This window comes from Palaemon carinicauda, chromosome 15, assembly GCF_036898095.1.
Source record: "Palaemon carinicauda isolate YSFRI2023 chromosome 15, ASM3689809v2, whole genome shotgun sequence".
Classification (NCBI taxonomy): domain Eukaryota; kingdom Metazoa; phylum Arthropoda; class Malacostraca; order Decapoda; family Palaemonidae; genus Palaemon; species Palaemon carinicauda.
This window is the reverse complement of record NC_090739.1, coordinates 80,723,027-80,748,026: the sequence shown is the minus strand read 5'-3', so window position 1 is coordinate 80,748,026 and position 25,000 is coordinate 80,723,027.

Here is a 25,000-nt window from a genome sequence, read left to right as displayed (position 1 = left end):
CGAACAAAAGTAATATTACACATCGGTAATTATTACTATATCATTAAAGCGAGGATTTTCTAATCTCTTAAATATCATGGTGTCCACCTGTTTTATTCATGAGTAATATAATCTTTATCTAGGAACAATGGTTACTGTATTTCTATTTCTAAATGGCAATATTACATAGAATGTTTCGTTTCTCTAGTCAAGATGTACACGTTTTTTTTTTTTTGTGGTACTTTGAATCTGAACACAAAGTTTTCAAGTGAGTTTTACTAGCACACGATTGTAAATGGATAGATATGTGTATATATAATCACTCACTCATATAAATGAAGATAGATGAATATATGTATATACAAAGGCACACATATACAGTATATGTATGAATGTATATATATACTGTATATATATATATATATATATATATATATATACATACATAGGGTGTATTCTCATTCCAAATACTTCTGGGAAACCATATGACTGTACCTTTTTGTAGACACCATCATCAAAAGAGAAGTGTTGTGCTGAAAACTGGAATGGTGACAGCCTCTGGCGACACTTTTCTTAGAAAAAAATATACCGAAAAAAGTATGTGAGTATATATATATATATATATATATATATATATGTATATATATATATATATATATATATATATATGTGTGTGTGTATAATGTTACAGTAGTAGTTATTTGTTTTATGAATTTCTAGTTCTTTTAACCAATTTGGGTTTAAAAGAAGTTACTTTAAATTACATAATTTTTCTTTTCCTATAATGCATAATCCACATGAATCCGAACGAACCTTATATATTGAATCAATAACAAACACATTTTTTATGTCCTACCAGAAGTTTTCGAGATGGAATCCCATTTCCCGATATTCTAAAACGATTTTAAGAATTAATGGCACATTAAAAGGACGGAACTGAATGGAAATATAACTACGAAATTACACCGGTTACTAATGTTTTCTATTAAAAAAAACGATTGCTACCATCTACTATGAGTACCAAAAAGATTCGTTATTTAGTGGATCAAAACATGCCATCTAAACAGAACAAAGCCAATAAATGCATTCATCCTTCATTACCGAACGAAGAATATTATATAAGTTTAGTAACAACGTCTATTTCTAACATCATATAAAGCTTTTTTGTTTTTCAATTTCAAACTTTTATTATCAAAACCACGAGACAACTAATACAGACAACTGGGCTTGCCTTTCAGGACAAATAATTCATGTGAGACTTTTGACATAGTTTTAGCTTTGTGATGCAGACAGAGAATGGTTACTAACATGAATAGTAGTTTGGAGGTCATGAATGTCAAGGACTGGGGGAGAAGGAAAACCACTGTGTTAATACTAAAGTAAAGTTTTTATTATCATCATTGTTACTACTGGCAGTTGTTCATTAATTCACGCCATCGTATTGCTGTCTTTATGGTTTCTGGGACAAGGTCATTTGCGTTATAACCTGACTTTCTCAAACCGTATAATCCATGTCTTCTGCAAGGATGTGATTTGCTTGCATTTTTTGTTCATTTCTGCTTCCTGTCCCTGGACTTCAATCAATTTCCCTTTTACCTCACAGCTAAAACAGATTTTCGTTTCATTTCCTTTAGGGAGACTGCAAAAAATTCTATTTCTTCCCTTTGCAGAGAAATTATTTATTCATCAATCATTGAATAAAAGTTCATTTAAAGGCTAAATTGTATGATCAGTTGCATTAAGACCAAAGGAATTACGCCTACAATAGGAATAGGACTACCGGTAAAATTATGTTTGATTTCCTTTTCATTCTGAACATCCACCACTTTACATTTTATATTATTATCGAACAAAAGTAAATCTAATGAATAATGGTCGCTTTTAATCTATCTTTCTTATGAAACAAAAGCCTTTAAACTAAATATTATGCTGACAACAAAAAGAAGGAAATGCAATATATATCAGTTCAGTTCAGTAAGTACAGTTAGATGGACACAAACAGCGGCAACCTTTTCTTTTGAAAACTAAAAAGTAAAGAAAAAAAAAATACAATTAATTTGACATTTGAGATTATAGTAAAGTTCTAACAAAAATGCCCCAGTAAACGCAGTTACATTTTTTACTTTTTTTTTTCTTTTTCTTTAAATCGTACACAGAGTGAAAAGTGAACATTGGTAAAATAATTTTGCTTAAAATAGTGATAGCTACCAGTTGTCCAATTGTTATAACACATGTGAGCTAAAACTTAAAAAACCAGCAATAAACAGGTCGGACAAAGACGTAAGAGAAACCTGTCATTATATTATGCATCACGAAATGTCAAAATAAATGCTTATAAAATATCAAGCTATACAAAAGCGGCAATAGAAAACAAACTATGACGTATGTATTAGGAGATGTTAAAATAATTAAATTTACCAAAGCCTTATCACTATATCAATCCATAGCAACGACATTTTTGCCAATTAGGTGTTTGAATTCTCATAACAGTATTTTTCGTTTTTTTACAAAACTTTTATAAAAACGAGAGAAAGATGTGTTTTAGACGATTCACTTGTACCAAATGTCTGAGCAGTGGACATTAGTTTATGAAGCGCTTTCCATATTTACAAAGTTCATAAACATCTTAAAAAAATAAACAAGTAATAAAAAATCCAAATTACAGTTAGCTATACATTAAATAATTATAGAAAATTGTGTTGGTATAAGAAAGACGAGAAAACTACCCTGATATCACCATTCCCAAAGCAATCAACTTAACGAAATTTCTTAAAACATTTCCTATAATCCTTGATTAAATGTATTTGACACCTTATTCCATGTGTTTAAATAATCCTCTAAATAAATACAGTGTGATTTAACTTTGAAAATAAACTATTCACCTTTTAACTACACTCAGTAGTTAATATCTAATACTGAGCTTTGAAAATCACTTGCTAAAAACCTATAGCAAGAGTATTTACGATCATTTTTGGGCAATGAGATAACAAAGATGAAGACGGAAAATGAAAGATAGAGTTGGAGACGTTGTTGATTACTTAGAATCGTAAAAGGTGATCTCAGGCAGGGGATATGTGCGAGATAATTTTCGTCTGCTTTCAATGAAAAAGAATATATCTATTACGACTAAATTTGCCAATCTGCAATTATTTTACAGGTACCTAATTATTCGTAAATTAAAATTTAACGGAATTTATGCTATTGCCTAATTTTGTTAAAATGAAAGAGAATATATAATCAACGTTTAAAAAGTCCTATCAATTCTTTGTTGGATTCTTGAAATATACCATAGTAAGTTCATACAATTGCCTAATTATGTCGAACCAAAAGATATTAAATAATCAAAAGTTTGAAAAGATTTATCAAATCTTTATTGGATTTAGAAGAAAAAAAATCAATTCGCTTTGTTGTAGTGTTACTTTTAGGTCATGTTTGCGTGAAAAATTTATTCTTCCCTTATTTTTTTTATGCTAGAGTTATTTTCATCAATTCACTTTCACATTTTTCCGGGTGTACTATCATAACTAGCAATATAAATTTAACTAATCCACCTATTACAAAAGTTGAAACATAACCAACATTTTGATTGCACAAAACATAATTATTTTAAACCAATTGAAGTCGAGCTAAAAAATATTTAAGAAAACCGCATTCTCTCGTTGTTACTTTTCAATAAATTTCTCTTTAGAAAGACAGCCACCATTTCACTTTATTTATTAATAATCTACACCATGTTCGTAGTCACAATTAATATTCTTAACATAAAAATTTTGCAGGCCTGATAGAAAATACATTAAAGAAATTGACAACATCCAATGCCACATTCTAAAACCTTTTTCGTGTAGTATTTTAAAATGTTCATAATATCATCGTATACTGAATTTCAGATTCCTAATTTATTATATAAAAATACCTAGTTAAAATAAACAGTTTACGAAAATTGGAAAAGTACGCATGGATTTGTAATATTAGCTTCTTGGAATTGCTGAATAATAAAAATAGCATTATTATCTCTCTCTCTCTCACATAGACTAATTACAGAAAATTTTACTGGATTTTTTATTTACATGGGTGAAGACTGCTCCCTCTTTCTCAAAGTTAGAGAATGTGTGTACACAACATATCATGGACTCGAAACAATAATTCTGAGTTTTTCATACAGAGTAACTATTGCGGCCCTTAGTACTGCATGAGTAGCCACTGGATCGTTATCCATTTCATAAAAAAATCATAAGATCCCATTCTGGGACACTGCAGTTTATTTTTTTCCAAACTCAACAACGATCCTATCAAGGGTTTTAACGAGTCACTGGAAAATAAAATGCAATCCTCCAAAGTCTTGCAACATTAAAAGTAATTTAAATCTATTCTAAAACAACACAAAAATTCTGGATATGAAATGAAAAATATAAAACTATCTCCATGAAAAGGTACATAAAGAAAAACAATTTGTGACTCCTGATATCCAGTCCATAATACCAGCATGGAAACCATGGGAAACTTTGAAGTTTCAAATACCAGGTGTTATACCTATGAAAAACGATACTTGGGAGTCTCGGCATTAAAAAAAGCATAAAGGGGCTATCATAGTATAGTCTTCTTTATCGTCAATAGAAAATAACTTACGCTTTTGTAATTCTATTTAGAATAAGTAAGTATAAATCATATATTGGGAAACAAACATTAATAGCAGGGTAATATGGAAAAGCATCATGACACATTCATTCTTATCAATCACTGTCTACGTGCACCATGTTTGAATGCACAGCAAGTTTCCTTGAACTCTTACTGGCTTTCAAAAGCAAAAACTAGCTGACATGCTCTTCAAACGTAAAATAGGACTTTGACAATCATTTTTGAAAACATATGAGAATAACATATTGACAGACCGGATCCATCAATGAATCCGATTCGAAAATCTCAATGGAATTTTGTCATACTCTTAAAATTAAATATTACTTCACTAATTTGAACAAAAAATATACACATACACAACCACGGCCACCTACACACCTGTGTTGAAAACTGGCTGAAACCTAGACACGAATAAAGACAATCGTGCCTGAGGCCTTTGTTATGCAATGGACTTGAACCGGCTGTATTTGCTGATTTATATATATATATATATATATATATATATATATATATATATATATATATATATATATATATATATATATATATATGTACATACACACACATATATATATATATATATATATATATACATACACATTTATATACATATATATACATACATACATACATACATATATACATATATACATTATATGTATATATACATACATACACATATATATATATATATATATATATATATATATATATATATATATATATATATATATATATATATATATATATATATGGTTTTTCTTTGCCAGTCTATACTCACCATCTTCTCTTCCTTCCCTTGCTTCTTTTGCAATCTCTAGGGACCCACTCTGTTATTATTAATGTCCATATATTATCTGTTATTCTCATTATATGTTCTGCACAAGTCCATTTATTTTTCTTACATTGATATTAGAATATCCTCTACTTTTGTTTGCTCTCGTGTCCATGTTACTGTTTTTCTGTCTCTTGGTGTTATTCCCATCATTATTCTTTCCATTGGTGTTTGAGTTGTAACTAGCTTATGTTCTAAGGCTTTAGTAAGTCTCCAAGTTTCTGATGCATAAGGTAATACTGGAAGGATAATCTGATTAAAAAGTTTTCTTTTTAGAGAAAGTGGAATTTCACCATTTATAATCTTATTTTGTTTACCAACAGCTCTACATCCCATACCTACCCTTCTTTTAACTTAGGTCTCAGTTAATCAGAAGTCTCAAATAGCCCTACATACACTATGCCATTCACATCTCTCTTGCACTCACTTCTGGATATTAAAGCTCTTGCTTGCCAATACATTTTAGCCCATTTATTCATACCTTTCTAGGTCTCTCTTTCCTCACCTCATTCCTAATATTTCTCAAGTTATTTCGTCTTTATGCCGCCCTTTCATTTTCCAATTTTATACATGAACGAACTATCTCGAAACCCCCTGATATGGCTTAAGAGCTTTATACTTTGCCTCTAAATCAGGCTGTAAGCAAATCATGAGTGAAGCTACTCACAGGTCTGGTAACTGCTTGGACCTTGTATACACTGACTCCCCAGGGTTATAAAAAGTAAGGTTGGTTCTCCAGTTGGGACATCTGATCATACCTTGATTTCAATAGTAATGAAGACTGAGCAGCCTGTCCCTTATGTATCATACTCAAGTAAGATTTATATGAAATCTCAAGCAGACTGGAATGGGATTTTGTATAATCCTTTGGGCTTGAATTGGTCACAATTGTATAGTAGTGTTGATCCTGTTGCCCCTTTAAATGAAAATATAGTCATCATAATTGATAGGCGTATCCCTTCTTGTGTGCTACGGTACCGAGTGAAGAACAAACCATGGTTCATTGATGATTGTAGACGTGCTTATTTGTAAAAGCAGGAGGCCTGTCATCTTTGGAAGGGTAAGAGATCAGATTTGACCTGGAATAATTATACTCAGCTTAGAGCTTTTGCTCAAAGAGTTTATGCTTTAACTGGAAAGGAATACAACCTAACCATACAAGAAACGCTTCCTGGTACAACCCAGGAACATAAGTGGTGGACTACACTTGAATCTACAATCTTTGTTGTAAATGCAACAGTTCCTCCTTTACTTAAACCAGATGGCTTTGTCACTCACTGTCCAAAGGAAAAGCCAATCCTTTTATCTGATGTGTTCGACAGTAAGCAGAGTAATGAGAAACTCGAACTTCCTCATTCCTGTTTTCCTGTGGCTAACTAATTGATCTTTTCGATCTCGGGAAAGTTTTATTCCAGCTGTGATCAAGTTGTGAAATGATCTTCGTAATCGGGTAGTTGAATCCGTAGAACTTCAAAATTTCAAACTTGCTGTAAATGTTTTCATGTTCAACAGGCTGACATAAGTCTTTTTATAGTTAATATAAGAAATATTTGTTTTAATTTTGTTAATATTTTTGGAATATTCTATTTCAATTGTTCATTACTTCTTATATCATTTATTTATTGCCTTTTTTCCTTTCCTCACTAGGCTATTTTTCCCTGCTGGAGCCCTTGGTTTTATAGTATCTTGCTTTTCCAGCTAGGGTTGTATCTTCTAACCTATGCAGTTATGATAGAAATTCCATTTTGAGTCTTCTATTGATGTGGACTTTCGCAACATATCAAGAGCTTTTAACACCATCCCACTGTATCTCGTTTACCCCTGGACTCAATTTTCTCGGTATAATTTTACCCATACGTCGTTCATGGGTACTCTAATAACCGTTGAGTTACTATAGAATACGGCCTTCTGATTAACTTTAAGAAAGTGTGGGAAGTGCTGGTCTAAGACCTATGATTCAGGACATGGCGTCTTAGGTTCAATTTTGCAGAGGAAAGCAAGTTTACGCTGTTTTCTAGTGTTTGCAAGTTTGTTATATGCTTTGTCTAATCTTAATCTAATTTAAGAGAAGGTGGATGGATTGTGTAACAGCAGATATGGAGAAGGAAGATCTCACAGTGGAGGACATCGGAGACAGAAGAAATTGGAAACGGCTTTCTAGAAATAGCGATCCTGCATAGCGGGAAAAGCTTTAGTCGAAGATTTTGTTATTCAGTCATCTGCACATTTTTTCCACCAGAACTAAGATATGTAATCTAATGTCAATGCAATCCCAAGACGTCTTCATCATCTTCACACTTACATACGGAGAGCATAATTTCTCTCACAACCGTACGTTCTGCATGTCGCAAAACCCGAATAAAAGGACAGCTTCTGCCTTACAGTTTTGCTTTTCAGCAAAATACTATACCTACTGCCAATAGCTGTCGGAAAATAATGCTTCTCAGTTGGGCTATTTAATCAACGGTTTGATGACTTTAAGGGCATGCGATCGTAAAAACTTCTGCCAAATTATAAACCATGTCTGACGCGATCGGAGGGCTCATCAGGCAACCGATCCCTTAATGTAGGGATAACGGTTGGAAAGAAGTATCATTTCTCTCGCACACTGCTCTTGAAGCATCTCTATTCATAAAGATATATTTTAAATGCCTGTTTAGCTAATAAGCAACACAAATGCGACTACATTGCAACATCATAATTATAAAGGCATATATCCATTTCATTCTTGAAATCATTAATTACTATTTTTTCGTCCTCAGCTGCCACTTCCACAGAAATATGTAAATTCACATTAACCCAATAAGGATATTCTCTCCTTTGCATTCATCGATCTTCAAAATATTCAATCTTTCAAAGTAAGAATGCATTCTTCCATGAAATAGTGTCATAGTTGCTTCCTTTATTCCAAGATTCAAATGTATAACTTGAAAATTAAAAACAATATAACGTGTCTAAAAATCTTAGGCATTAAAACTCAACTGTATAACGTGTCTAAAGATCTTGGGTATTAAAATCCCACTATCATATATCAATTGTATATCAAAAACAGATTTCGAACTTTAGTGCCTCTTTGGCTGAAGAGGCACGAGAAAAATTGTGAAAGAACCTGTTTTCAAATATACAACGATATCAGAAAGTGTATATTTAAAAACAAAATTTATTTGCACATTAACATTTCTCTTTGCAATTGCTTAAAAACTCCCAACATTGCATGGACAAATTTACCCTACATTTTCTAAACCTACCATTACTTCTCGCTGACGTTTTCCTCCACTTTCTTTACAATTATACATTCTGACAATTCTATTGTCTCTGCTGCTACAGCACTTAGAAAACATCTTTTCTTTCCCTATTGTTCAACACGAGACCATTTTTAATCCCATCCCCTCAATATAAGATACTCCCACCTCTTGTGACAAGTAACTGTGCCATTTTCCATTAGTTGCAGTCTGATTTCTCACTTTTCATTCAAAATTACTATTTACTTTTTCCTTTCCTTTAAACTGCTCAATAAAATATGTAAATACCAAGCTAAATATTATGTATATTATTATTTATACATACACATTTACTAATCTATATATCTACATACAGACAAAATATAAGCAGACATAGACGTATATAGTACACGCATTTATACAAACACACATATAATATATATATGTGTGTATGTGTTTGAATTTTCCCAGGACACACACATGTAAGGATATATACATAAGGTGTAGATATATTGGCAGTGTGTGAAAGTAGTAACCGCACTAAATACTCAAGAATTGAACCCCAAACGATTCTAACACTTTCTGACACCAACTCCTATTACAGGAGAAAGTACACGGAGGATAGATTATATATATATATATATATATATATATATATATATATATATATATATATATATATATACACACACACACACTGCATATCTGCGTGTGAGTCATGGGAGGAATTCCAAAAGATGATTGAAGATTTAAATCGAGAAAGCACTAATGTAGGACGGAAAATGAATTTGGGTAAAGCTAGGATAATGATCAATGAACATTCAGAGAAACAACAATGAATATACGTTCTTACGACAGACAGTAAGGTAAACAAAATGAAATTATGAAATATAAAATGCCATTTCTCTAAAAAGAAAATAATTTAATCAGATGGTCCTACCAGTATCAACTTATGTATCAAAACTTGGAGGCTTACTAAAGCCTTAAAAAATAAGCTTGTTACAACTCAAACAGCAATGGAAAGAATAATGATGGGGATAACAATAGGCGACAGAAAAAGAGCAACATGTATACGAGAGCAAACTAATATACATGATTTCCTAACAACAAATAAGAAAAAGAAATGAACATGGACAGGACATATAATGAGAATAACAGATAATAGATGGACATTAAGAATAACATAATGAGTCCCTAAAGATTGCAAAAGAAGCAGGGGAAGGAAGAGAAGATGATGGAATGACTAACTGAAAAAATTGCGGGTATAAATTAGCAAAGAAAGACCACAAACAGACGCGAGTGGAAGGACATGTCTGAGTTCTCTCTCTCTCTCTCTCTCTCTCTCTCTCTCTCTCTCTCTCTCTCTCTCTCTCTCTCTCTCTCTCTCATATATATATATATATATATATATATATATATATATATATATATATATACACACACCTATATAATATACAAATTTATCTTGTTTGTATGAATGGTAATTTGCTTTTAAATTTACACACAAAGTTCTTATGTATTATATCACTATGTCTGAGGTAAGTCATATATATATGAAGTGCATTAAACCATCTGATCTACTTATATCGAAAGATACTCTTATATGATAAGTGCCCCTATCTAAACCAGGATTCGACATATCATCATATGTTAATAACTCCAAATGGGTGTGAGTTATCCCTCTAGTATGAAGAATTCGATTATATATATATATATATATATATATATATATATATATATATATATATATATATATATATATCTTTCTGAGTGAGGATACAATAACGTGGTAAAAGGGTTTTGATCAGCATAGTTGTACTAGTTATGGCCACCCATACTACGTTGGTCTGGAGTGAACGATAAGACTAAAAGTCTCCCACCATTACCAATCCCTAGTGGCCAGCGCAGTGATTAAAAAGACCAAAACACCGACAAGTCTGAGATCTTTGAATAGCAGTGGACTATAAACGGCTGCATTTGTTGTTGTTGTTGTTGTTGTTGTTGTTGTTGTAATATGTGTGTATATATATACATATATATATACACAGTATATAATATATATATATATATATATATATATGTATATACATATATATATATATACGCAGTATATATATATACTGTATATACATATATATATATATATATATATATATGTACTGTATACATATAAATACATATGCAAATATATATTTATCTATCTATATCTATACGCATATAAATATCTTCTATAACAGAGTCAGGGTTCATTATGATGAAAAAGAAAGTCAAACGCAAAACAGTGAATAACAAACCTTTCAATGTTGAATATGAATTTCAACTTCCTAGTATTCAAAACTTCTTAATCATCTACCAAAGACAGCAAGGGACTTTTTTTTCGTTACCAACCAAAACCATCAAAATCGATGTATGCAATCACTGCTCTCGTCCATTCACTAAACTTGACGCTAAAATCACATGTCATCCTAATATGAAAATTTTAAAATTTAAAATTTGAAAATGTGTGTACGAACGACCAATTAATTACTTTAAGTAAACATAGGTTCATGTATTGGAATTAGTCGTCGTACCAGATATCTTTTAACAAAAGAATATTGCAAGAAATGCAAAACTATATATTATAATAATTTTGATTTTGTTACATAGGCACTCAATAAACGCAATCTTCATTCAAGAACCCCTAACCGTAAAATAGCTTCATTAAACAACCATATATTTTCAAGGACCTACTCCTTTCGACAGTAGACTACTTTTGCCTTTTAATGTTTTAGATTTTTATATTATCTTATTTCTATCATCTATTCTAAACTGTTAGTAGGCCCACTTTATGTTAAAGCATTTTACCGAGATTATTTTTAATTTATACATATGACTTATTAACACAGATCCGAAGATTAGACTTGGAAGTCTCTAAAACGTGGTTTAAAAACGTAGAAATGTATTTGGAGAGCTTTAGGAAAGTATTCAGTATGTCAGGAGGAAGGAAAGGTTCTGAACTATTGGGCGGGACGAGTACTTCTTTTGTATTAAAGAAAATGTAAAAGATGGGTCTGTAACGTTACTAACAATACCAAGGAATTAGAGTGACATAATTTTGAGCAAAAAAGGTAAAGACAGAGTACAGAAAGATAAAAATGGATAAATATTTTTGGTTTAAACAAGAGAATAACAGTGGATCAAGTGTTGGGTACGAAATTTTTGGTTTGGGAATTTTTGTAGTATAGGTGAACATTCTGAATACCAATAAATTGGCAAAGTAAGGTACGGATGTATAATATAAGAGAAAAGCAGAGGTAACCAAACAGGTTGTCCTTCAAGAATGGGTGAATATACCCCCCAACCCACCCCGTTTTATCAAGTAATGTTCAATTGAGGAGGCTTCATTCACAGAAATTCGAGGGTTTATGTACGGTGAGCGTTTGGTATTTCTTAGTAGTCACCCAACTAAGAACAGATCAAACCTAACTATGTCTTAACTTCAATGATAGGACGACCAGAGAGAAGGCCGTCGTTATGTGAGCATGTATTGTGACTTGATATCAATAAATTAGGAGAATTAATTCTTAAATATATATATCAAGAAAGGTATTCCTTGAAATAATGAAGGCAAATATAAAATTGTCTCACGTATACTTCGCTGGCATGACTATCTTAAATCCAATACCATAAACGATGACAAAATTGATAACATTAAAAGGAATATAAGAAAACAGTACATGAACAACAATGCTGCATCGCTGTTTTCACTGTAACCTTACGATATGAATGATACTCTTAAGTCTCTTATAAAGGAGTTTCGCTATGGAACTTTGTTTCCCGAAGGTTACAACGACAACAGAATACCAGTCAATTAGCCAACTTACACTATTGAATTAACTACAGCATCTGTGCTCAAGTTTAGAGTAATGAATCACGCTGAACTGGTTCTAAAATTCATGGTCATTAATCACACTCCTTGTTCCCACGGAGAGCTGTTGAAAAGTTTGCTCATTATATTCTGGTTTTGCCACCGAGACTGAAAGACTGACATGCGTTACTTTCCCCTTAAAGAAATAATTTACCCTTTGTTCTAAATTTTGCAATATATCTAGTAATAATTCGAATGTAATGATGTTTCACTTTATAACATAAATAAATTATATATATATACAGTAAAAAAGCTATGCTAAAATCCTGAAAACTTTCAGCACGCTATTGATTTGGGGGAAAAGCTCAAAGACATAAATATAGAACCAACTTCATTGGTTAACCTCCAAAAAAATCTGAATCATGTCTGCAAAACTACCACCGTATATATATTTTTAACTACACAATAACACATTTCTATATCCTATATAATAAAAAATAATGTCGCCGTTTTCACGCAATTTCTTGGGAATTTTCTCTCAAAATTATATAAGAAAAAATAAACCACTGACGCACTATTACATCCCTTTATGTTAATAAATCTTGAAAGCTTCATCTATTAACAAATTCTAAAAGTAGAGCGACCGTAATTTTAACTTTAAACAAAATGTTTCATGTCGCGTCTATCTCTCTTTTTCCTCTCGCCAACATTGCATTATACAAATTACCGCTCTGTATGAAAAAATATTCTATCCTCGGCTCTTCCATTAGCTCGGGTACAATATCGGTAGCAACGTTGATATGCGTCTAAAGGACTTCATTTTAAAAGGCAGGGAAATTCATTGGCTTAAATAGGAAAAAAAATATTTATGTCTAAAAATGGTTCACTCGTCTATCAGAAAAATCTTTGAGGAAACCATATCTATAATAACATCACAATCATCATCTCCCCCTACACCTACTGACGCAAAGGCCTTCGGTTAGATTTTGCCAGTCTCTATCTTGAGCTTTTAAATCATTATTTCTCCATTTACCATCTACTTCACGCTTCATAGTCCTCAGCTATGAAGGCCTGGGTCTTCCAACTCTTCTATTGCCTTGGGGAGTGCGAAGAGCATGCCCAAACATAAATGAAGCAAACAAAACAGTACAGGGCTTAGTACAAAAGGGACGTCAGATTTAGAATTTAGGAATACTGATACTTGGAAAAATTAGTCTCTTGCATAATAAAGCAGCAGTCATTGCTACAATTTTCATAATACTTGTAATAAGATTTGTTTACTGACACTCAAGCCTAAAAAAACTAATTACTTTGAAGAGAATATGTAATTGGAGCTTCGTAATTCTAATGGAATTATTACAGAGATTTTTGTGGTAGTTAGCAACTGGTTGCTGAACCTTAATATTAATCCTTTGTTTTACAAATATTAGGAGCCTACCCATTAACCTTGCCTATCGACAAGTAAAACACTTTTCTGATAATTGACTCTCCCGCTTTGACTCTGTTTCCAAGTACCCGCTTTCTAACTTTTGTATAGTTCTGTATTGTTACATTAAAACTTAAGAATTTGAAACATTTAAAGTTTCTATGAATCACTGCAATGGTAAGAAATGGGATCATTTGTCACCCTTCTCTAAAAGTTTCCTTGTAACCCTAACCAAAACCATCAACAAAAGATTTTCAAAATACCGTTCTTCTCTTATGAGAAAGCCTTACGCTCTAGTTGCTTGTTTGTCTTAACACTATTTTACGGATACAAACGGAGTTTCCTTTGTCACTAACATCTTTTCAGCTTCTTTGTTTCCTTTTTATTACAATTTATTTGACTTTAAGGATAATAATATCTTTACAGTAGCCAAAGACCATAACCCAGATAAAATCACTTCTAATCTAATCTAAACCATCCCATATTGCACTCTTTTACGTTTCCTACAATCTTGTTCAAGGTAAACTTTGTAATCTCTACCTTTTTTCCCAGTTGTTTTTTACCTTACTTCAACCTTTAAACATACCAAGTTGATACTCATTTTCTAAAACTTCTGGAGTTACTTACTGCAGTCTTTTCTCTAAGCACCCGCGATTCTGCAAGATACAAAATACTGTACTGTCGTAGCCATGTTTTCTTTGAGACTGGACAATCTTCCACCACTGCTTTTAGTATTTCCATGGATTTTTATAATGCTCGTCATATGTCCTTGTTAGCTTCTTCATATCATCAGTTGTACTGCTTCACGTCGTAATTTTATCCATATACTGAAATTCTTTCCTGATTATTTTTTTTCCTAAACACAATTAACTGCACTAAGAAATCCCTTTTCTTGACCTAATCGTACACTTGATTAATCCTATTTAAACCAATAGTTTTTCTTTCTATCTCTACTTACCTTGCATTCCTCTGAAGTTCATTTAAAAAAAAATATTAATTATTTGAGTAAGCTATTAATGTAGAATTTTATTTCTTATATTTCTACCTTGCTAAATGTAACTTAATCAAACTTAATATTTCTAATCCTTCTTTAAACACATAAAATCCCTTGTTATGGATCAATAACTTACTCGGTTCCTCTGCTCTATTTCCTACAGGTTTTAAAGTAAATGTTACATTAATGGAAAACATTATACTTATTCTCAGACTTACTCCTAGCAATCGCCTTAGTATTTATCAGAACTTGTCTGGTATGTCTTTCTCAAATAAGGAATGTTAGGTTGACATTCCCATCTGTTTATTAAATAAGAATTTTTATGCTGATGCTCACAAAACTCCTCTCCTCCATTTTTGTAGATACCACTTCGAGCATTTCTACAGCTATCACACCAATTATTAATGCACAAAATTTGCTAAATATGGAGGTTCACTCATTATCTAAAAGAATATAAAGTTTCCTGCTATCTGCAGGAATCTACTTTAATAGGCAGGTGCGTCAAAAACAGCAAAACCTATCGACACTATAATCATAACACAGCTTCTATTGCTTTCTTCTCTGTATAAGGTTTAGTTCTTATACAGTATACCAAAATAATATCATTCATGATATGGTTATTATATCGATACCGTTATTTAGTCTGCTTGCAATATTATTCTTTCTGTCATACGAATCAAAAAGAAAAAAAAAAAGCTATCTGAAGAGTACTTTGAAACACCCAGTATGTTAGGTTCTTTTAAATATCTTTTTTGGAAATATCTTCAAAATGTTTGTTGAAAAGAGCAAAACATTTTGCAAAGTCCTCTCAAACAGGGAGATTGTTTGTCATGAGTAAATAATAAAAAGTGAGGGATCATATTACTGTCTGCATTCTAGTTGTATGTTTTAATAATTTTCAGAATACCTTATTATAGTACAAAACTCTTATATCCACAATATCGGAATCGATCTAGATTCGAAGGAAAAAACAAGTACTGTAAAATCCATCCATTATACACGCACACACACATACACACACATACATACATATATATATATATATATATATATATATATATATATATATATATATATATATATATATATATATATATATTTATATATATACATATATATCTATATATATACATATATATGTGTGTATATATATATATATATATATATATTCATATATATATATATATATATATATATATATATATACACATATATAAATACATACAAGTATATATGTATATAAACATATATATATATATATATATATATATATATATATATATATATTATATATATGTATATATATACATATATATATTTGTATATATGTATATATAATTAATATATATATATATATATATATATATATATATATATATATATATATATATATAGATTGGTGAAAAACAAGTGTTTTTATTTTATTGAGTGGTGCAAAAAGGATAGGCTTCCACAATTCAACTAGAATTTTTGGGATCAAGTTGCTATTGTCATGCCCTATTCTTCGCAAGCCGGAAATAGAACCCCGACCTAGAAAAAGCGAGGCAAGCCTTCTACCACTAGGATGTCGCATCCAAATATGAAATATGCATTTTACGTAAAAATAAAGCTATTTGAATATATAACGTAAAGTCCATATAAACTGATTAGCACCGTACCCAGTCTCTTTATTGTCTTTTCATCTCCCTCCTCCAATTTTCTCATTAATTTTGCTTCTATTGAAAATCTTTTAACCGTGTATGATCTACTGAAAGGTAACTGCGAAAATATGTGAACTCATATTCTAGAGAACCTTGTAATTAATTTCGTATTCATGTGAGGTGATGGCAAAAAGCCAACATGAAAAAGTAATTTTCATCCAAATGAAAAGCTTGATAAACGAGTTTTTAAATTTCTCCATTCAAAGGCACTCATTAATTTTCCTATTACGACGGTAGAGATATTTTCAAAATGTAACTCATTACTCGAAAATTAACGCATGCGAAATTATTTCAACTGTAGAAATCTTTATTCTTTTAAAGGAATATCAAGGTACTTAGCTAAAAATGCTTGAATAAAAACAAATTTTTAAAGCAAGTTACACTGTATTTCATTTCATTTTATCTGACTGAACTAGTAATAATTCATTACATTGTTAAAAATTGTTTACAAATAAAACAAGATCAATTGCGGAATCTCTGAAAAAAACCTGCCACCCTGATTTAACGGTGACTCCGCTAATTATGTAAAATACATTTTACAAGTAACTATAAAAGACGAAAAAGCAAGGAATGAATTAAACATCTAATCAGAAAAAAAAACACAATCCTCTAAATAGGAAGGACCATAGTAAATCAATTTAAATTTACGTTAACTTATCTGAGACATCTGGAATAATAATCGACTGGGTTTAGGAGATAAAAAGGGCACAACAAACATAAAACAAGTTTTATATCGCTCATTAATTTCTAATTTAGTTTGTATTTGATCAATACGAAAGACTGTAAGTTATTGTCGGTCAACGAAAGTAACGGGAATAGTTAACAGCATTCGTATCTACTAATTTGACAAAAGAGCTGCCTTAAAGAAACTTAATAAAAAAAAAAAAAAAATACGTTAATAACTTAAACTATTAAAAATGTGATTCGATGGTACTGAAAAAAAAAATCTAATATAACAAAGATGAATCGCGTACGTGCTGGCGACAGTACTCTAAATCATTTGAGAATGGCATCAGTAATGGTTTCACATTATGCGATTTACTGAATATTCTCGTGTTCATACCCATTCTAAATTCGCTAAGCTTTTAAGGGTTTTGAGGGGGAGGGGTTGATATGTAATGTCAACAAGGGAAAGCGAGGATGTACGAATCTGCATTTTAGTTTCCTATTTAGAATAAAGAGAATAGCAAACGATGATTACTGCAACCATTAAGTAAGAAAAGTGGCTCACCTGACCTAAGCAGAAAAGAGGAATAAATAAATATGTTTTTCTCCCAGTATGTACTACAACTTAGTTTAAGGCCGAAATATATTTTGACATTTTCAAAAGAAGTTTATCTGTTATGGAAAAAGAATAGATTGTTGGACATTCAAAATTTTCAAGTGGAGATGTAACTTCTATTTAACCATGCATGAAAAAATTTCAACGAAGTTAAGAATTAGTCCTATAACACGTAGGTAATTACTGTATTCAAGTATATTTCTTCAGGTAATTTGAATAGTTAATTCCTTAATTTTGACCAGCATTAGTTGCTCTATAGGAACTTGTAATTACAAAAATAGGTTCGTAGCAAAAGGAAACCCAACAAAATTAGAAACAAGACATTTAAAAGCAAATACGAATAGTAATTTATCATACAAATAATTAGAGCATGAATACAAAGTAAAACATTTGAGAAAAGTTTTGTGCACCAAAAGGATATAATTTTACTACACGTGCTCTGTAAATAAATATAATATGAATAAAACAGAAAATATATACAAACTACAAGCTTGTACTGTCTTCTTGACTATCCCTAAATATAAAACATGGTTGTAACATATAATATTTTTATTCAGATATGTCGTCCATTAGCAAAAAATATATCGCATGATCAATGAATATTTACTTTATTTCCAAAACCGTTTCATAAAAAATCTGGAACCCCGACCGAAAATAAAATCATTTACGCTATTCATGCTTCCTTGACGATTAGATGCCTCATGAGAATCTCACATTTCTCTTTTATTTCAGTAAGAACACCTCTGTATTTATTGTTACTACACCCACAAACACACACAGACACAGACACACACACACACACACATATATATATATATATATATATATATATATATATATATATATATATATATATATATATATATATATATATATATATATATATATACACACGCCTATTGACGCAAATGGGCTCGGTTAGATTTCGTCAGTCGTCTCTGTCTTGTCTTGAACTTTCAAATCAATATTTCCCCATCCATCATCTCCTACGTCACGTTTCATAGTCCTCAGCCATGTAGGCCTGGGCCTTCCAACTCTTCTAGTGCTATGTGGAACCAAGTTGGAGGTTTGGTGAACCAATCTCCCCAGGGGAGTGCGAAGAGCATGCCCAAACCATCTCCACCTACCCCTCAACATGATCTCATCCACATAGAGCACTCGAGTAATCTCTCTTATAGTTTCATTTCTAATCCTGTCTTGCCATTTAACTCACAATATCCTTCTGGGGTTTTTTTTCTCAAATCTACAGAATCTGTTGGATATTATTTCATTGTCATACCACGAATAATGTTGGAGACCCTGGGCTTATAGCATTTTGTTTTTCCAACTAGGGTTGTAGATTAGCAATTAATAATAATACAATAACACAGATCTAGCTAAACTGATATATAGCCTCATTTTTATATGTAATTTCAGGCAATTTGTTTTCCAAATTTTTCTTAATCTAACCATTGTCTGATTTTCTTTTTTCAATCTTTGAATAAACTCCAATTCTAAAGACCCCGTATTAGAGAACATAGCTCCTAAATATTCTAATGATTATACCTCATCAATCAATGTCTCCTTCCAATGATATTTCATCTTCCATTGCATATCCCGCTCTCATCATCTCTGTCCTTCTTATTTTTATCTTAAGCCGAACCTCAGTGATATTTTATGCATTCTGGTATGTAAGCATTGCAAATCCTGTGATGTTCTGCTAATAAGGACAGCATCATCAGCATACTGTAGGTCAGCTACTTTCCTATTACCAATCCTGCCAAATCCTTCTCGACCACCCCCAACTGTTCTATGCATTACAAAATCCATAAGGAGGATAAACAACATAGGTAACAACACATTCCCTTGGAGTACTCCACTTTTCGTTGGATATTCATTTGATAGGACTCCACTAACATCAAGTTTGCACTTGCTATGCTCATGAACAGACATTCAAAACTACATATTTAAGAGGAACTCCATTATAATGTAGGACTCTCCACAAAATTGGCCGGTGCACACTATCAAAGTTCTTTTTTTTTTTTTTTTTTTTAATAGTCCATATAGGCCATTAAAAGAGGATTTTTATATACTACCTATTGCTGTACAACATGTCTTAGAATGAAAATTTGGTCACTACATCTAAGTTTTCGAAATCCTGCTTGTTCATCTCTCAGCTTTTCATCAATCTTTCTCTCCAGTCTCTTTAGAATAAACATACTATACAGTATATTTTCATGAGAACTGACGTAAGTGTGGTGCCTCTGTTATTATAAAAATCAATCAGATCAGGTTTTGAATCTTCACGCCACATTCTACAAAATAATCTTGTAAGTATTCTGGGAATCACTTCATTTTCAACCATTATCATCACAGTGGTTATTCCATCGTATCCAGGGGTTTCCTATCTCTTGAGTTTTTTTCTTTTTAATGATGGCTCCGACTTCAAACACACTGAATTCATTCATGGGCACATCAAGGTCTTCCACAGCTTCAAGTATATCAATCAAATTATTCCCTTCATATTTCCTATTCGTGACCTCACCAAACTGTTCCATCCACTGTTACCTTTCTTCATCTTCTGGTGTTAAAGCAGATCCATGGTATTTCACTTTGCTCATAGTCCTACAGTTTGTTTAAGTTATGCATCGTTTTATTTGGTGGGTATATGCTTCTCCTTCTTTGCCCAGTAGAGATTTAATTAATAATTCTATGAGCAATTCTTACATCATAGCCACTGCCTGAATTCATAGCTCGGAATGACTGAAGAGAATATTGAGATAGGAAAGATGACGAGGCTGATATATATATATATATATATATATATATATATATATATATATATATATATATATATATATGTGTGTGTGTGTGTGTGTGTGTGTGTGTGTGTATATAATTTATATAGGGAATGTTTATTTCAATGTTGTTATTGTTCTTAAAAATTTTTATTTTTCCTTGTTTCCTTTCCTCACTGGGCTATTTACCCTGTTGGGGCCACTGTGATTACAGCATCCTACTTTTCCAACTAGGGTTGTAGCTTAGCAAGTAATAATAATAATAATAATAATAATAATAATAATAATAATAATAATAATATATATATATATATGTATATACTGTACTGTATATATATATATATATATATATATATATATATATATATATATATATATATATATATATATATATATATATATATATCTGTAACTGATTTTCAGGTGAAAAATTTGGCAATAATCTAGCCTTCAGATGATCTTGCCAATACAAAATTTTATCAACTCCAAAATAGACTAAATTTTTAAATAAAAAAAAAAATCAATTATCTGTATAAATTAATCACATCTACACCCCCAGTAGACAGAACTAATGTGATATGTAGATAACAATAGAATGAAAAAATTGAAAAGTTAAAAATAATGGAAACAGCAATCAATAAAAACTTATGTAAACTAAAGTCACCAGGTGACTTTGATGTACAATATCCCATTCTAATTGTATCTCCACAATTTTCACTTCTAGCAATTGACGAGAACCACCACAGATAAATCTACTGTAAAACTCCACACCTAACATTTTGCACAATACTGTTATCAAACAGTCAAACAAGTAAACCAAACTACAAATATGTTCTTAGTAGAAGTAATAAATGGGCCTAGTTCTCTTTCTTAAACTTGATTCAAACCACTAAGTCTGGGTAATATGACAGTAAGGAATGTCAAATAAATATGGATGTTGGTACTCTGTAAAACTCGAAGTTTCCTATTACAAAATATAATAAAGATGGTCAATAAGGAACGATCTAAACTGATTGTTTCATAAAAGGAAATAAAACAATTCCGCTGATCGGTTTGAATGATGAATATCCAATGATGCTGTTGTTCACTATATATATATATATATATATATATATATATATATATATATATATATATATATATATATATATATATATATATATATATATACAATATTCCAACACTGGTGAAACCAGGTCCCTCTAAGGGTCTTGGGTAAAACAAAAGATCAGACGTTTAGTTGAAAAAAAAAAAAAAAAAAAAAAAAAAACGGGTACAGTAATCTTCATATACATACGATGCCTGGACAACAAAATGTTTGAACAATGAAAGTTTTAAATCAAAGACACCTCAAGATATGGATATTTTTCTTGCACCTAAAAAGGATATTAACATCCAATGAATAATGAAGTAGAGGACGTTTATATATTCTATAGTTCGCCGATAAACCACAATCATCCCATCAATGGAAGATTTGCTAAAGATCTTCAATGGAAATAAATAACATATGCATGTATCATTTTTTTCATAAATATTCTCGCGGCAAGATTAAAGTACTCATGTATGAGGAAATCCATTCCTGGTAATGAAAAAAGATATCTAAGATGGCCTACAAAAAATACATACCAAATGTAGGATAAGATACTTATAAAACAAAAAGCATTAAGAAAACCCCGTTAGTAATTTTTCCAAGCCTATACAAACCCTTAGCTATAGTTTCCCTAAAAATTGTTTTCTTGGCATTTACAAATACGCCCGCACACCTTCTGTTCCTTCAACTTTAGAGAAACGGTTCTCTCTCCCTCTTTCTCTCTTTTTCAGACACCTACTCCTTATTTACTTTTCCTCTAATCCAATTACTTCACTCAATTTTCATTGAATAACGGAAAAATGAAATCGCCGATGATCCTAGTACAAGGTTTTCATTTTACGCCTGTTCAATACGCAAACATCATATGCCATTAAAATTATAAATCATATGTCATCAAATTCGAGTTATTAAGAGTATATACGGTGAAAATAGATGTAAACGAAATAAAGAAAATTATTTGCTTGAAGAAGCTAAAACTCCAGATGCAAAAAATAACAGATAACGAATGTTGATCCTTCCAGTGACATCTCCTTTAAGCTCCAAGGAGATACTTTGTAAGCCTGCACCCTAGAGATACCTTCAACTCATACATTATAAATCCCATGAAATATTCTCTGCCAGAGTGAATTCTCCTCGCACTTCTTTATGGTGCCACGTTTCAAAATACAGAAACAAGTCGGAAAAAAAGCCATGAATGTAGGCAAAATTGTAAGTGAAAGGGAACATCAGAAGACAGAGGGTAACAGGAGGTAGATTCCTTTTACTGACACAGTCTCATGAATTAATGAATGATCCATATTCTATTGGATATCACATTTTAGCCATTAGCAACAATTACTTGATTTGTAAAAACTAAAGTCAAATATTTGTTTTGCTAGTGAAATTGAGATATAAGCTATTTACCGTAATGATCTTAGACTCTACGGTATCCGCATAGCTTTTCATGTATTGGACAACAGCTTGTAGTATTAAATTGCAAAAACAAATCCTACTCATGCAGTGGATTGTACCGACAATACTTCCATGAAATGCTACGCAAATATTCAATATTACTATAGTTGAACAAAATCATCCCTACGTTTACATTTACTTATATTAGCATGACTGGAAATCATTATTACATTTTCAAAAGTATCCCCTTTAAAATCAAACTTTAATTTTACTATAGTGTAGTTCACAGGTTGCAGTTATAAAGTGAGGTGTATAAGTTCTTCGTAGATTTAGAAAAATATTAACAAAACAAATCCTAGAATGTTTTAAAATCAGTAAACTTTACCATCAAGTTATTGGCCTATAAGGTATATAAAAATTTTTCTAGTTAATTTTCAGAGCAAAGCAGCGAGGACTAAATTAATATATGCAGAAAATTATGTTCTAGAATTAGCCTTGACGTATTCCTAATGTCTTCGGAAAAAAAAATATCAGGGCGAGAGTTGACACAAACTATACTCAATTTCTTTTTATCGAGGGAGATTTGCACCGACTCGCAGGGATGCCCTTTTAGCTCGGAAAAAGTTTCCTGATCGCTGATTGGTCAGAATTATCTTGTCCAACCAATCAGCGATCAGGAAACTTTTCCGAGCTAAAAGGGCACCCCTGAAAGTCGGTGTAAATCTGCCTCGATTAAAAAAAAATTACTATAGAGAGAGAGAGAGAGAGAGAGAGAGAGAGAGAGAGAGAGAGAGAGAGAGAGAGAGTGGTCGGGGTCGGGGGGGGGGGGGGGGAGGTGTTCGGAAAGATTTGTACAAATGGAGGTCGATAGGTTGGGGTGAAAAAAAAAAGATACGTTTCAGCAGCTTTGTGAAGAAGGAGGCGAGGAAGACTTAGAAACACTGGCTAGATAGGTAATATTTTAAGCATCAGAAGGACCCTAATGGCCAGGAGGCAATTAGGGTGCATGCGATATAGAAGGGGAAATGACATGGTTTAGTATAAACAGGTCGAGATATATATATATATATATATATATATATATATATATATATATATATATATATATATATATATATATATGTATACAGTATATATATATACATATATACATATATATATATATATATATATATATATGTATACATATATATATATATGTATATATATATATATATATATATATATGATAAATTTTTGCACATTTAAACGTGTTTCTTTCATATTTCAAATAAGCCATATATATTAATACATTAAAGTCTGGAGGTCGTTAAGAGAATCCAGACTTTAATGTATTAATATATATGGCTTATTTGAAATATATATATATATATATATATATATGTATATATATACATATATATATTATATATATATATATTATATATATGCATATATATATATATATATATATATATATATATATATATATATGCAGGAAGTAACCTACTACTTTAGTAGAAGATTTTTACAAAGGGTCTTTATGCATGATTCAGCAATTGAAGTATAAATGAAGTAATGACCATCTATCGTGTTACTTTTTTCTGGCGTCACCTCCGCTTCATGGAAACTTTTAATTTTAGTCTACCGACGGGAATATCCCGTGTCCTGGTAAGAGTTCTGCCACGGAAAAGTTAACATTCTCTATTATCCATTTCAGACGCCATAATGCCTCACTTTTTGCAAATATATTGTAACTGAACAGCCGGATCAATATGACACAGCTTATTTTGAGACAATCGCCCTCAGGATTTATGACACTACAGTATACCGACATGCGTGT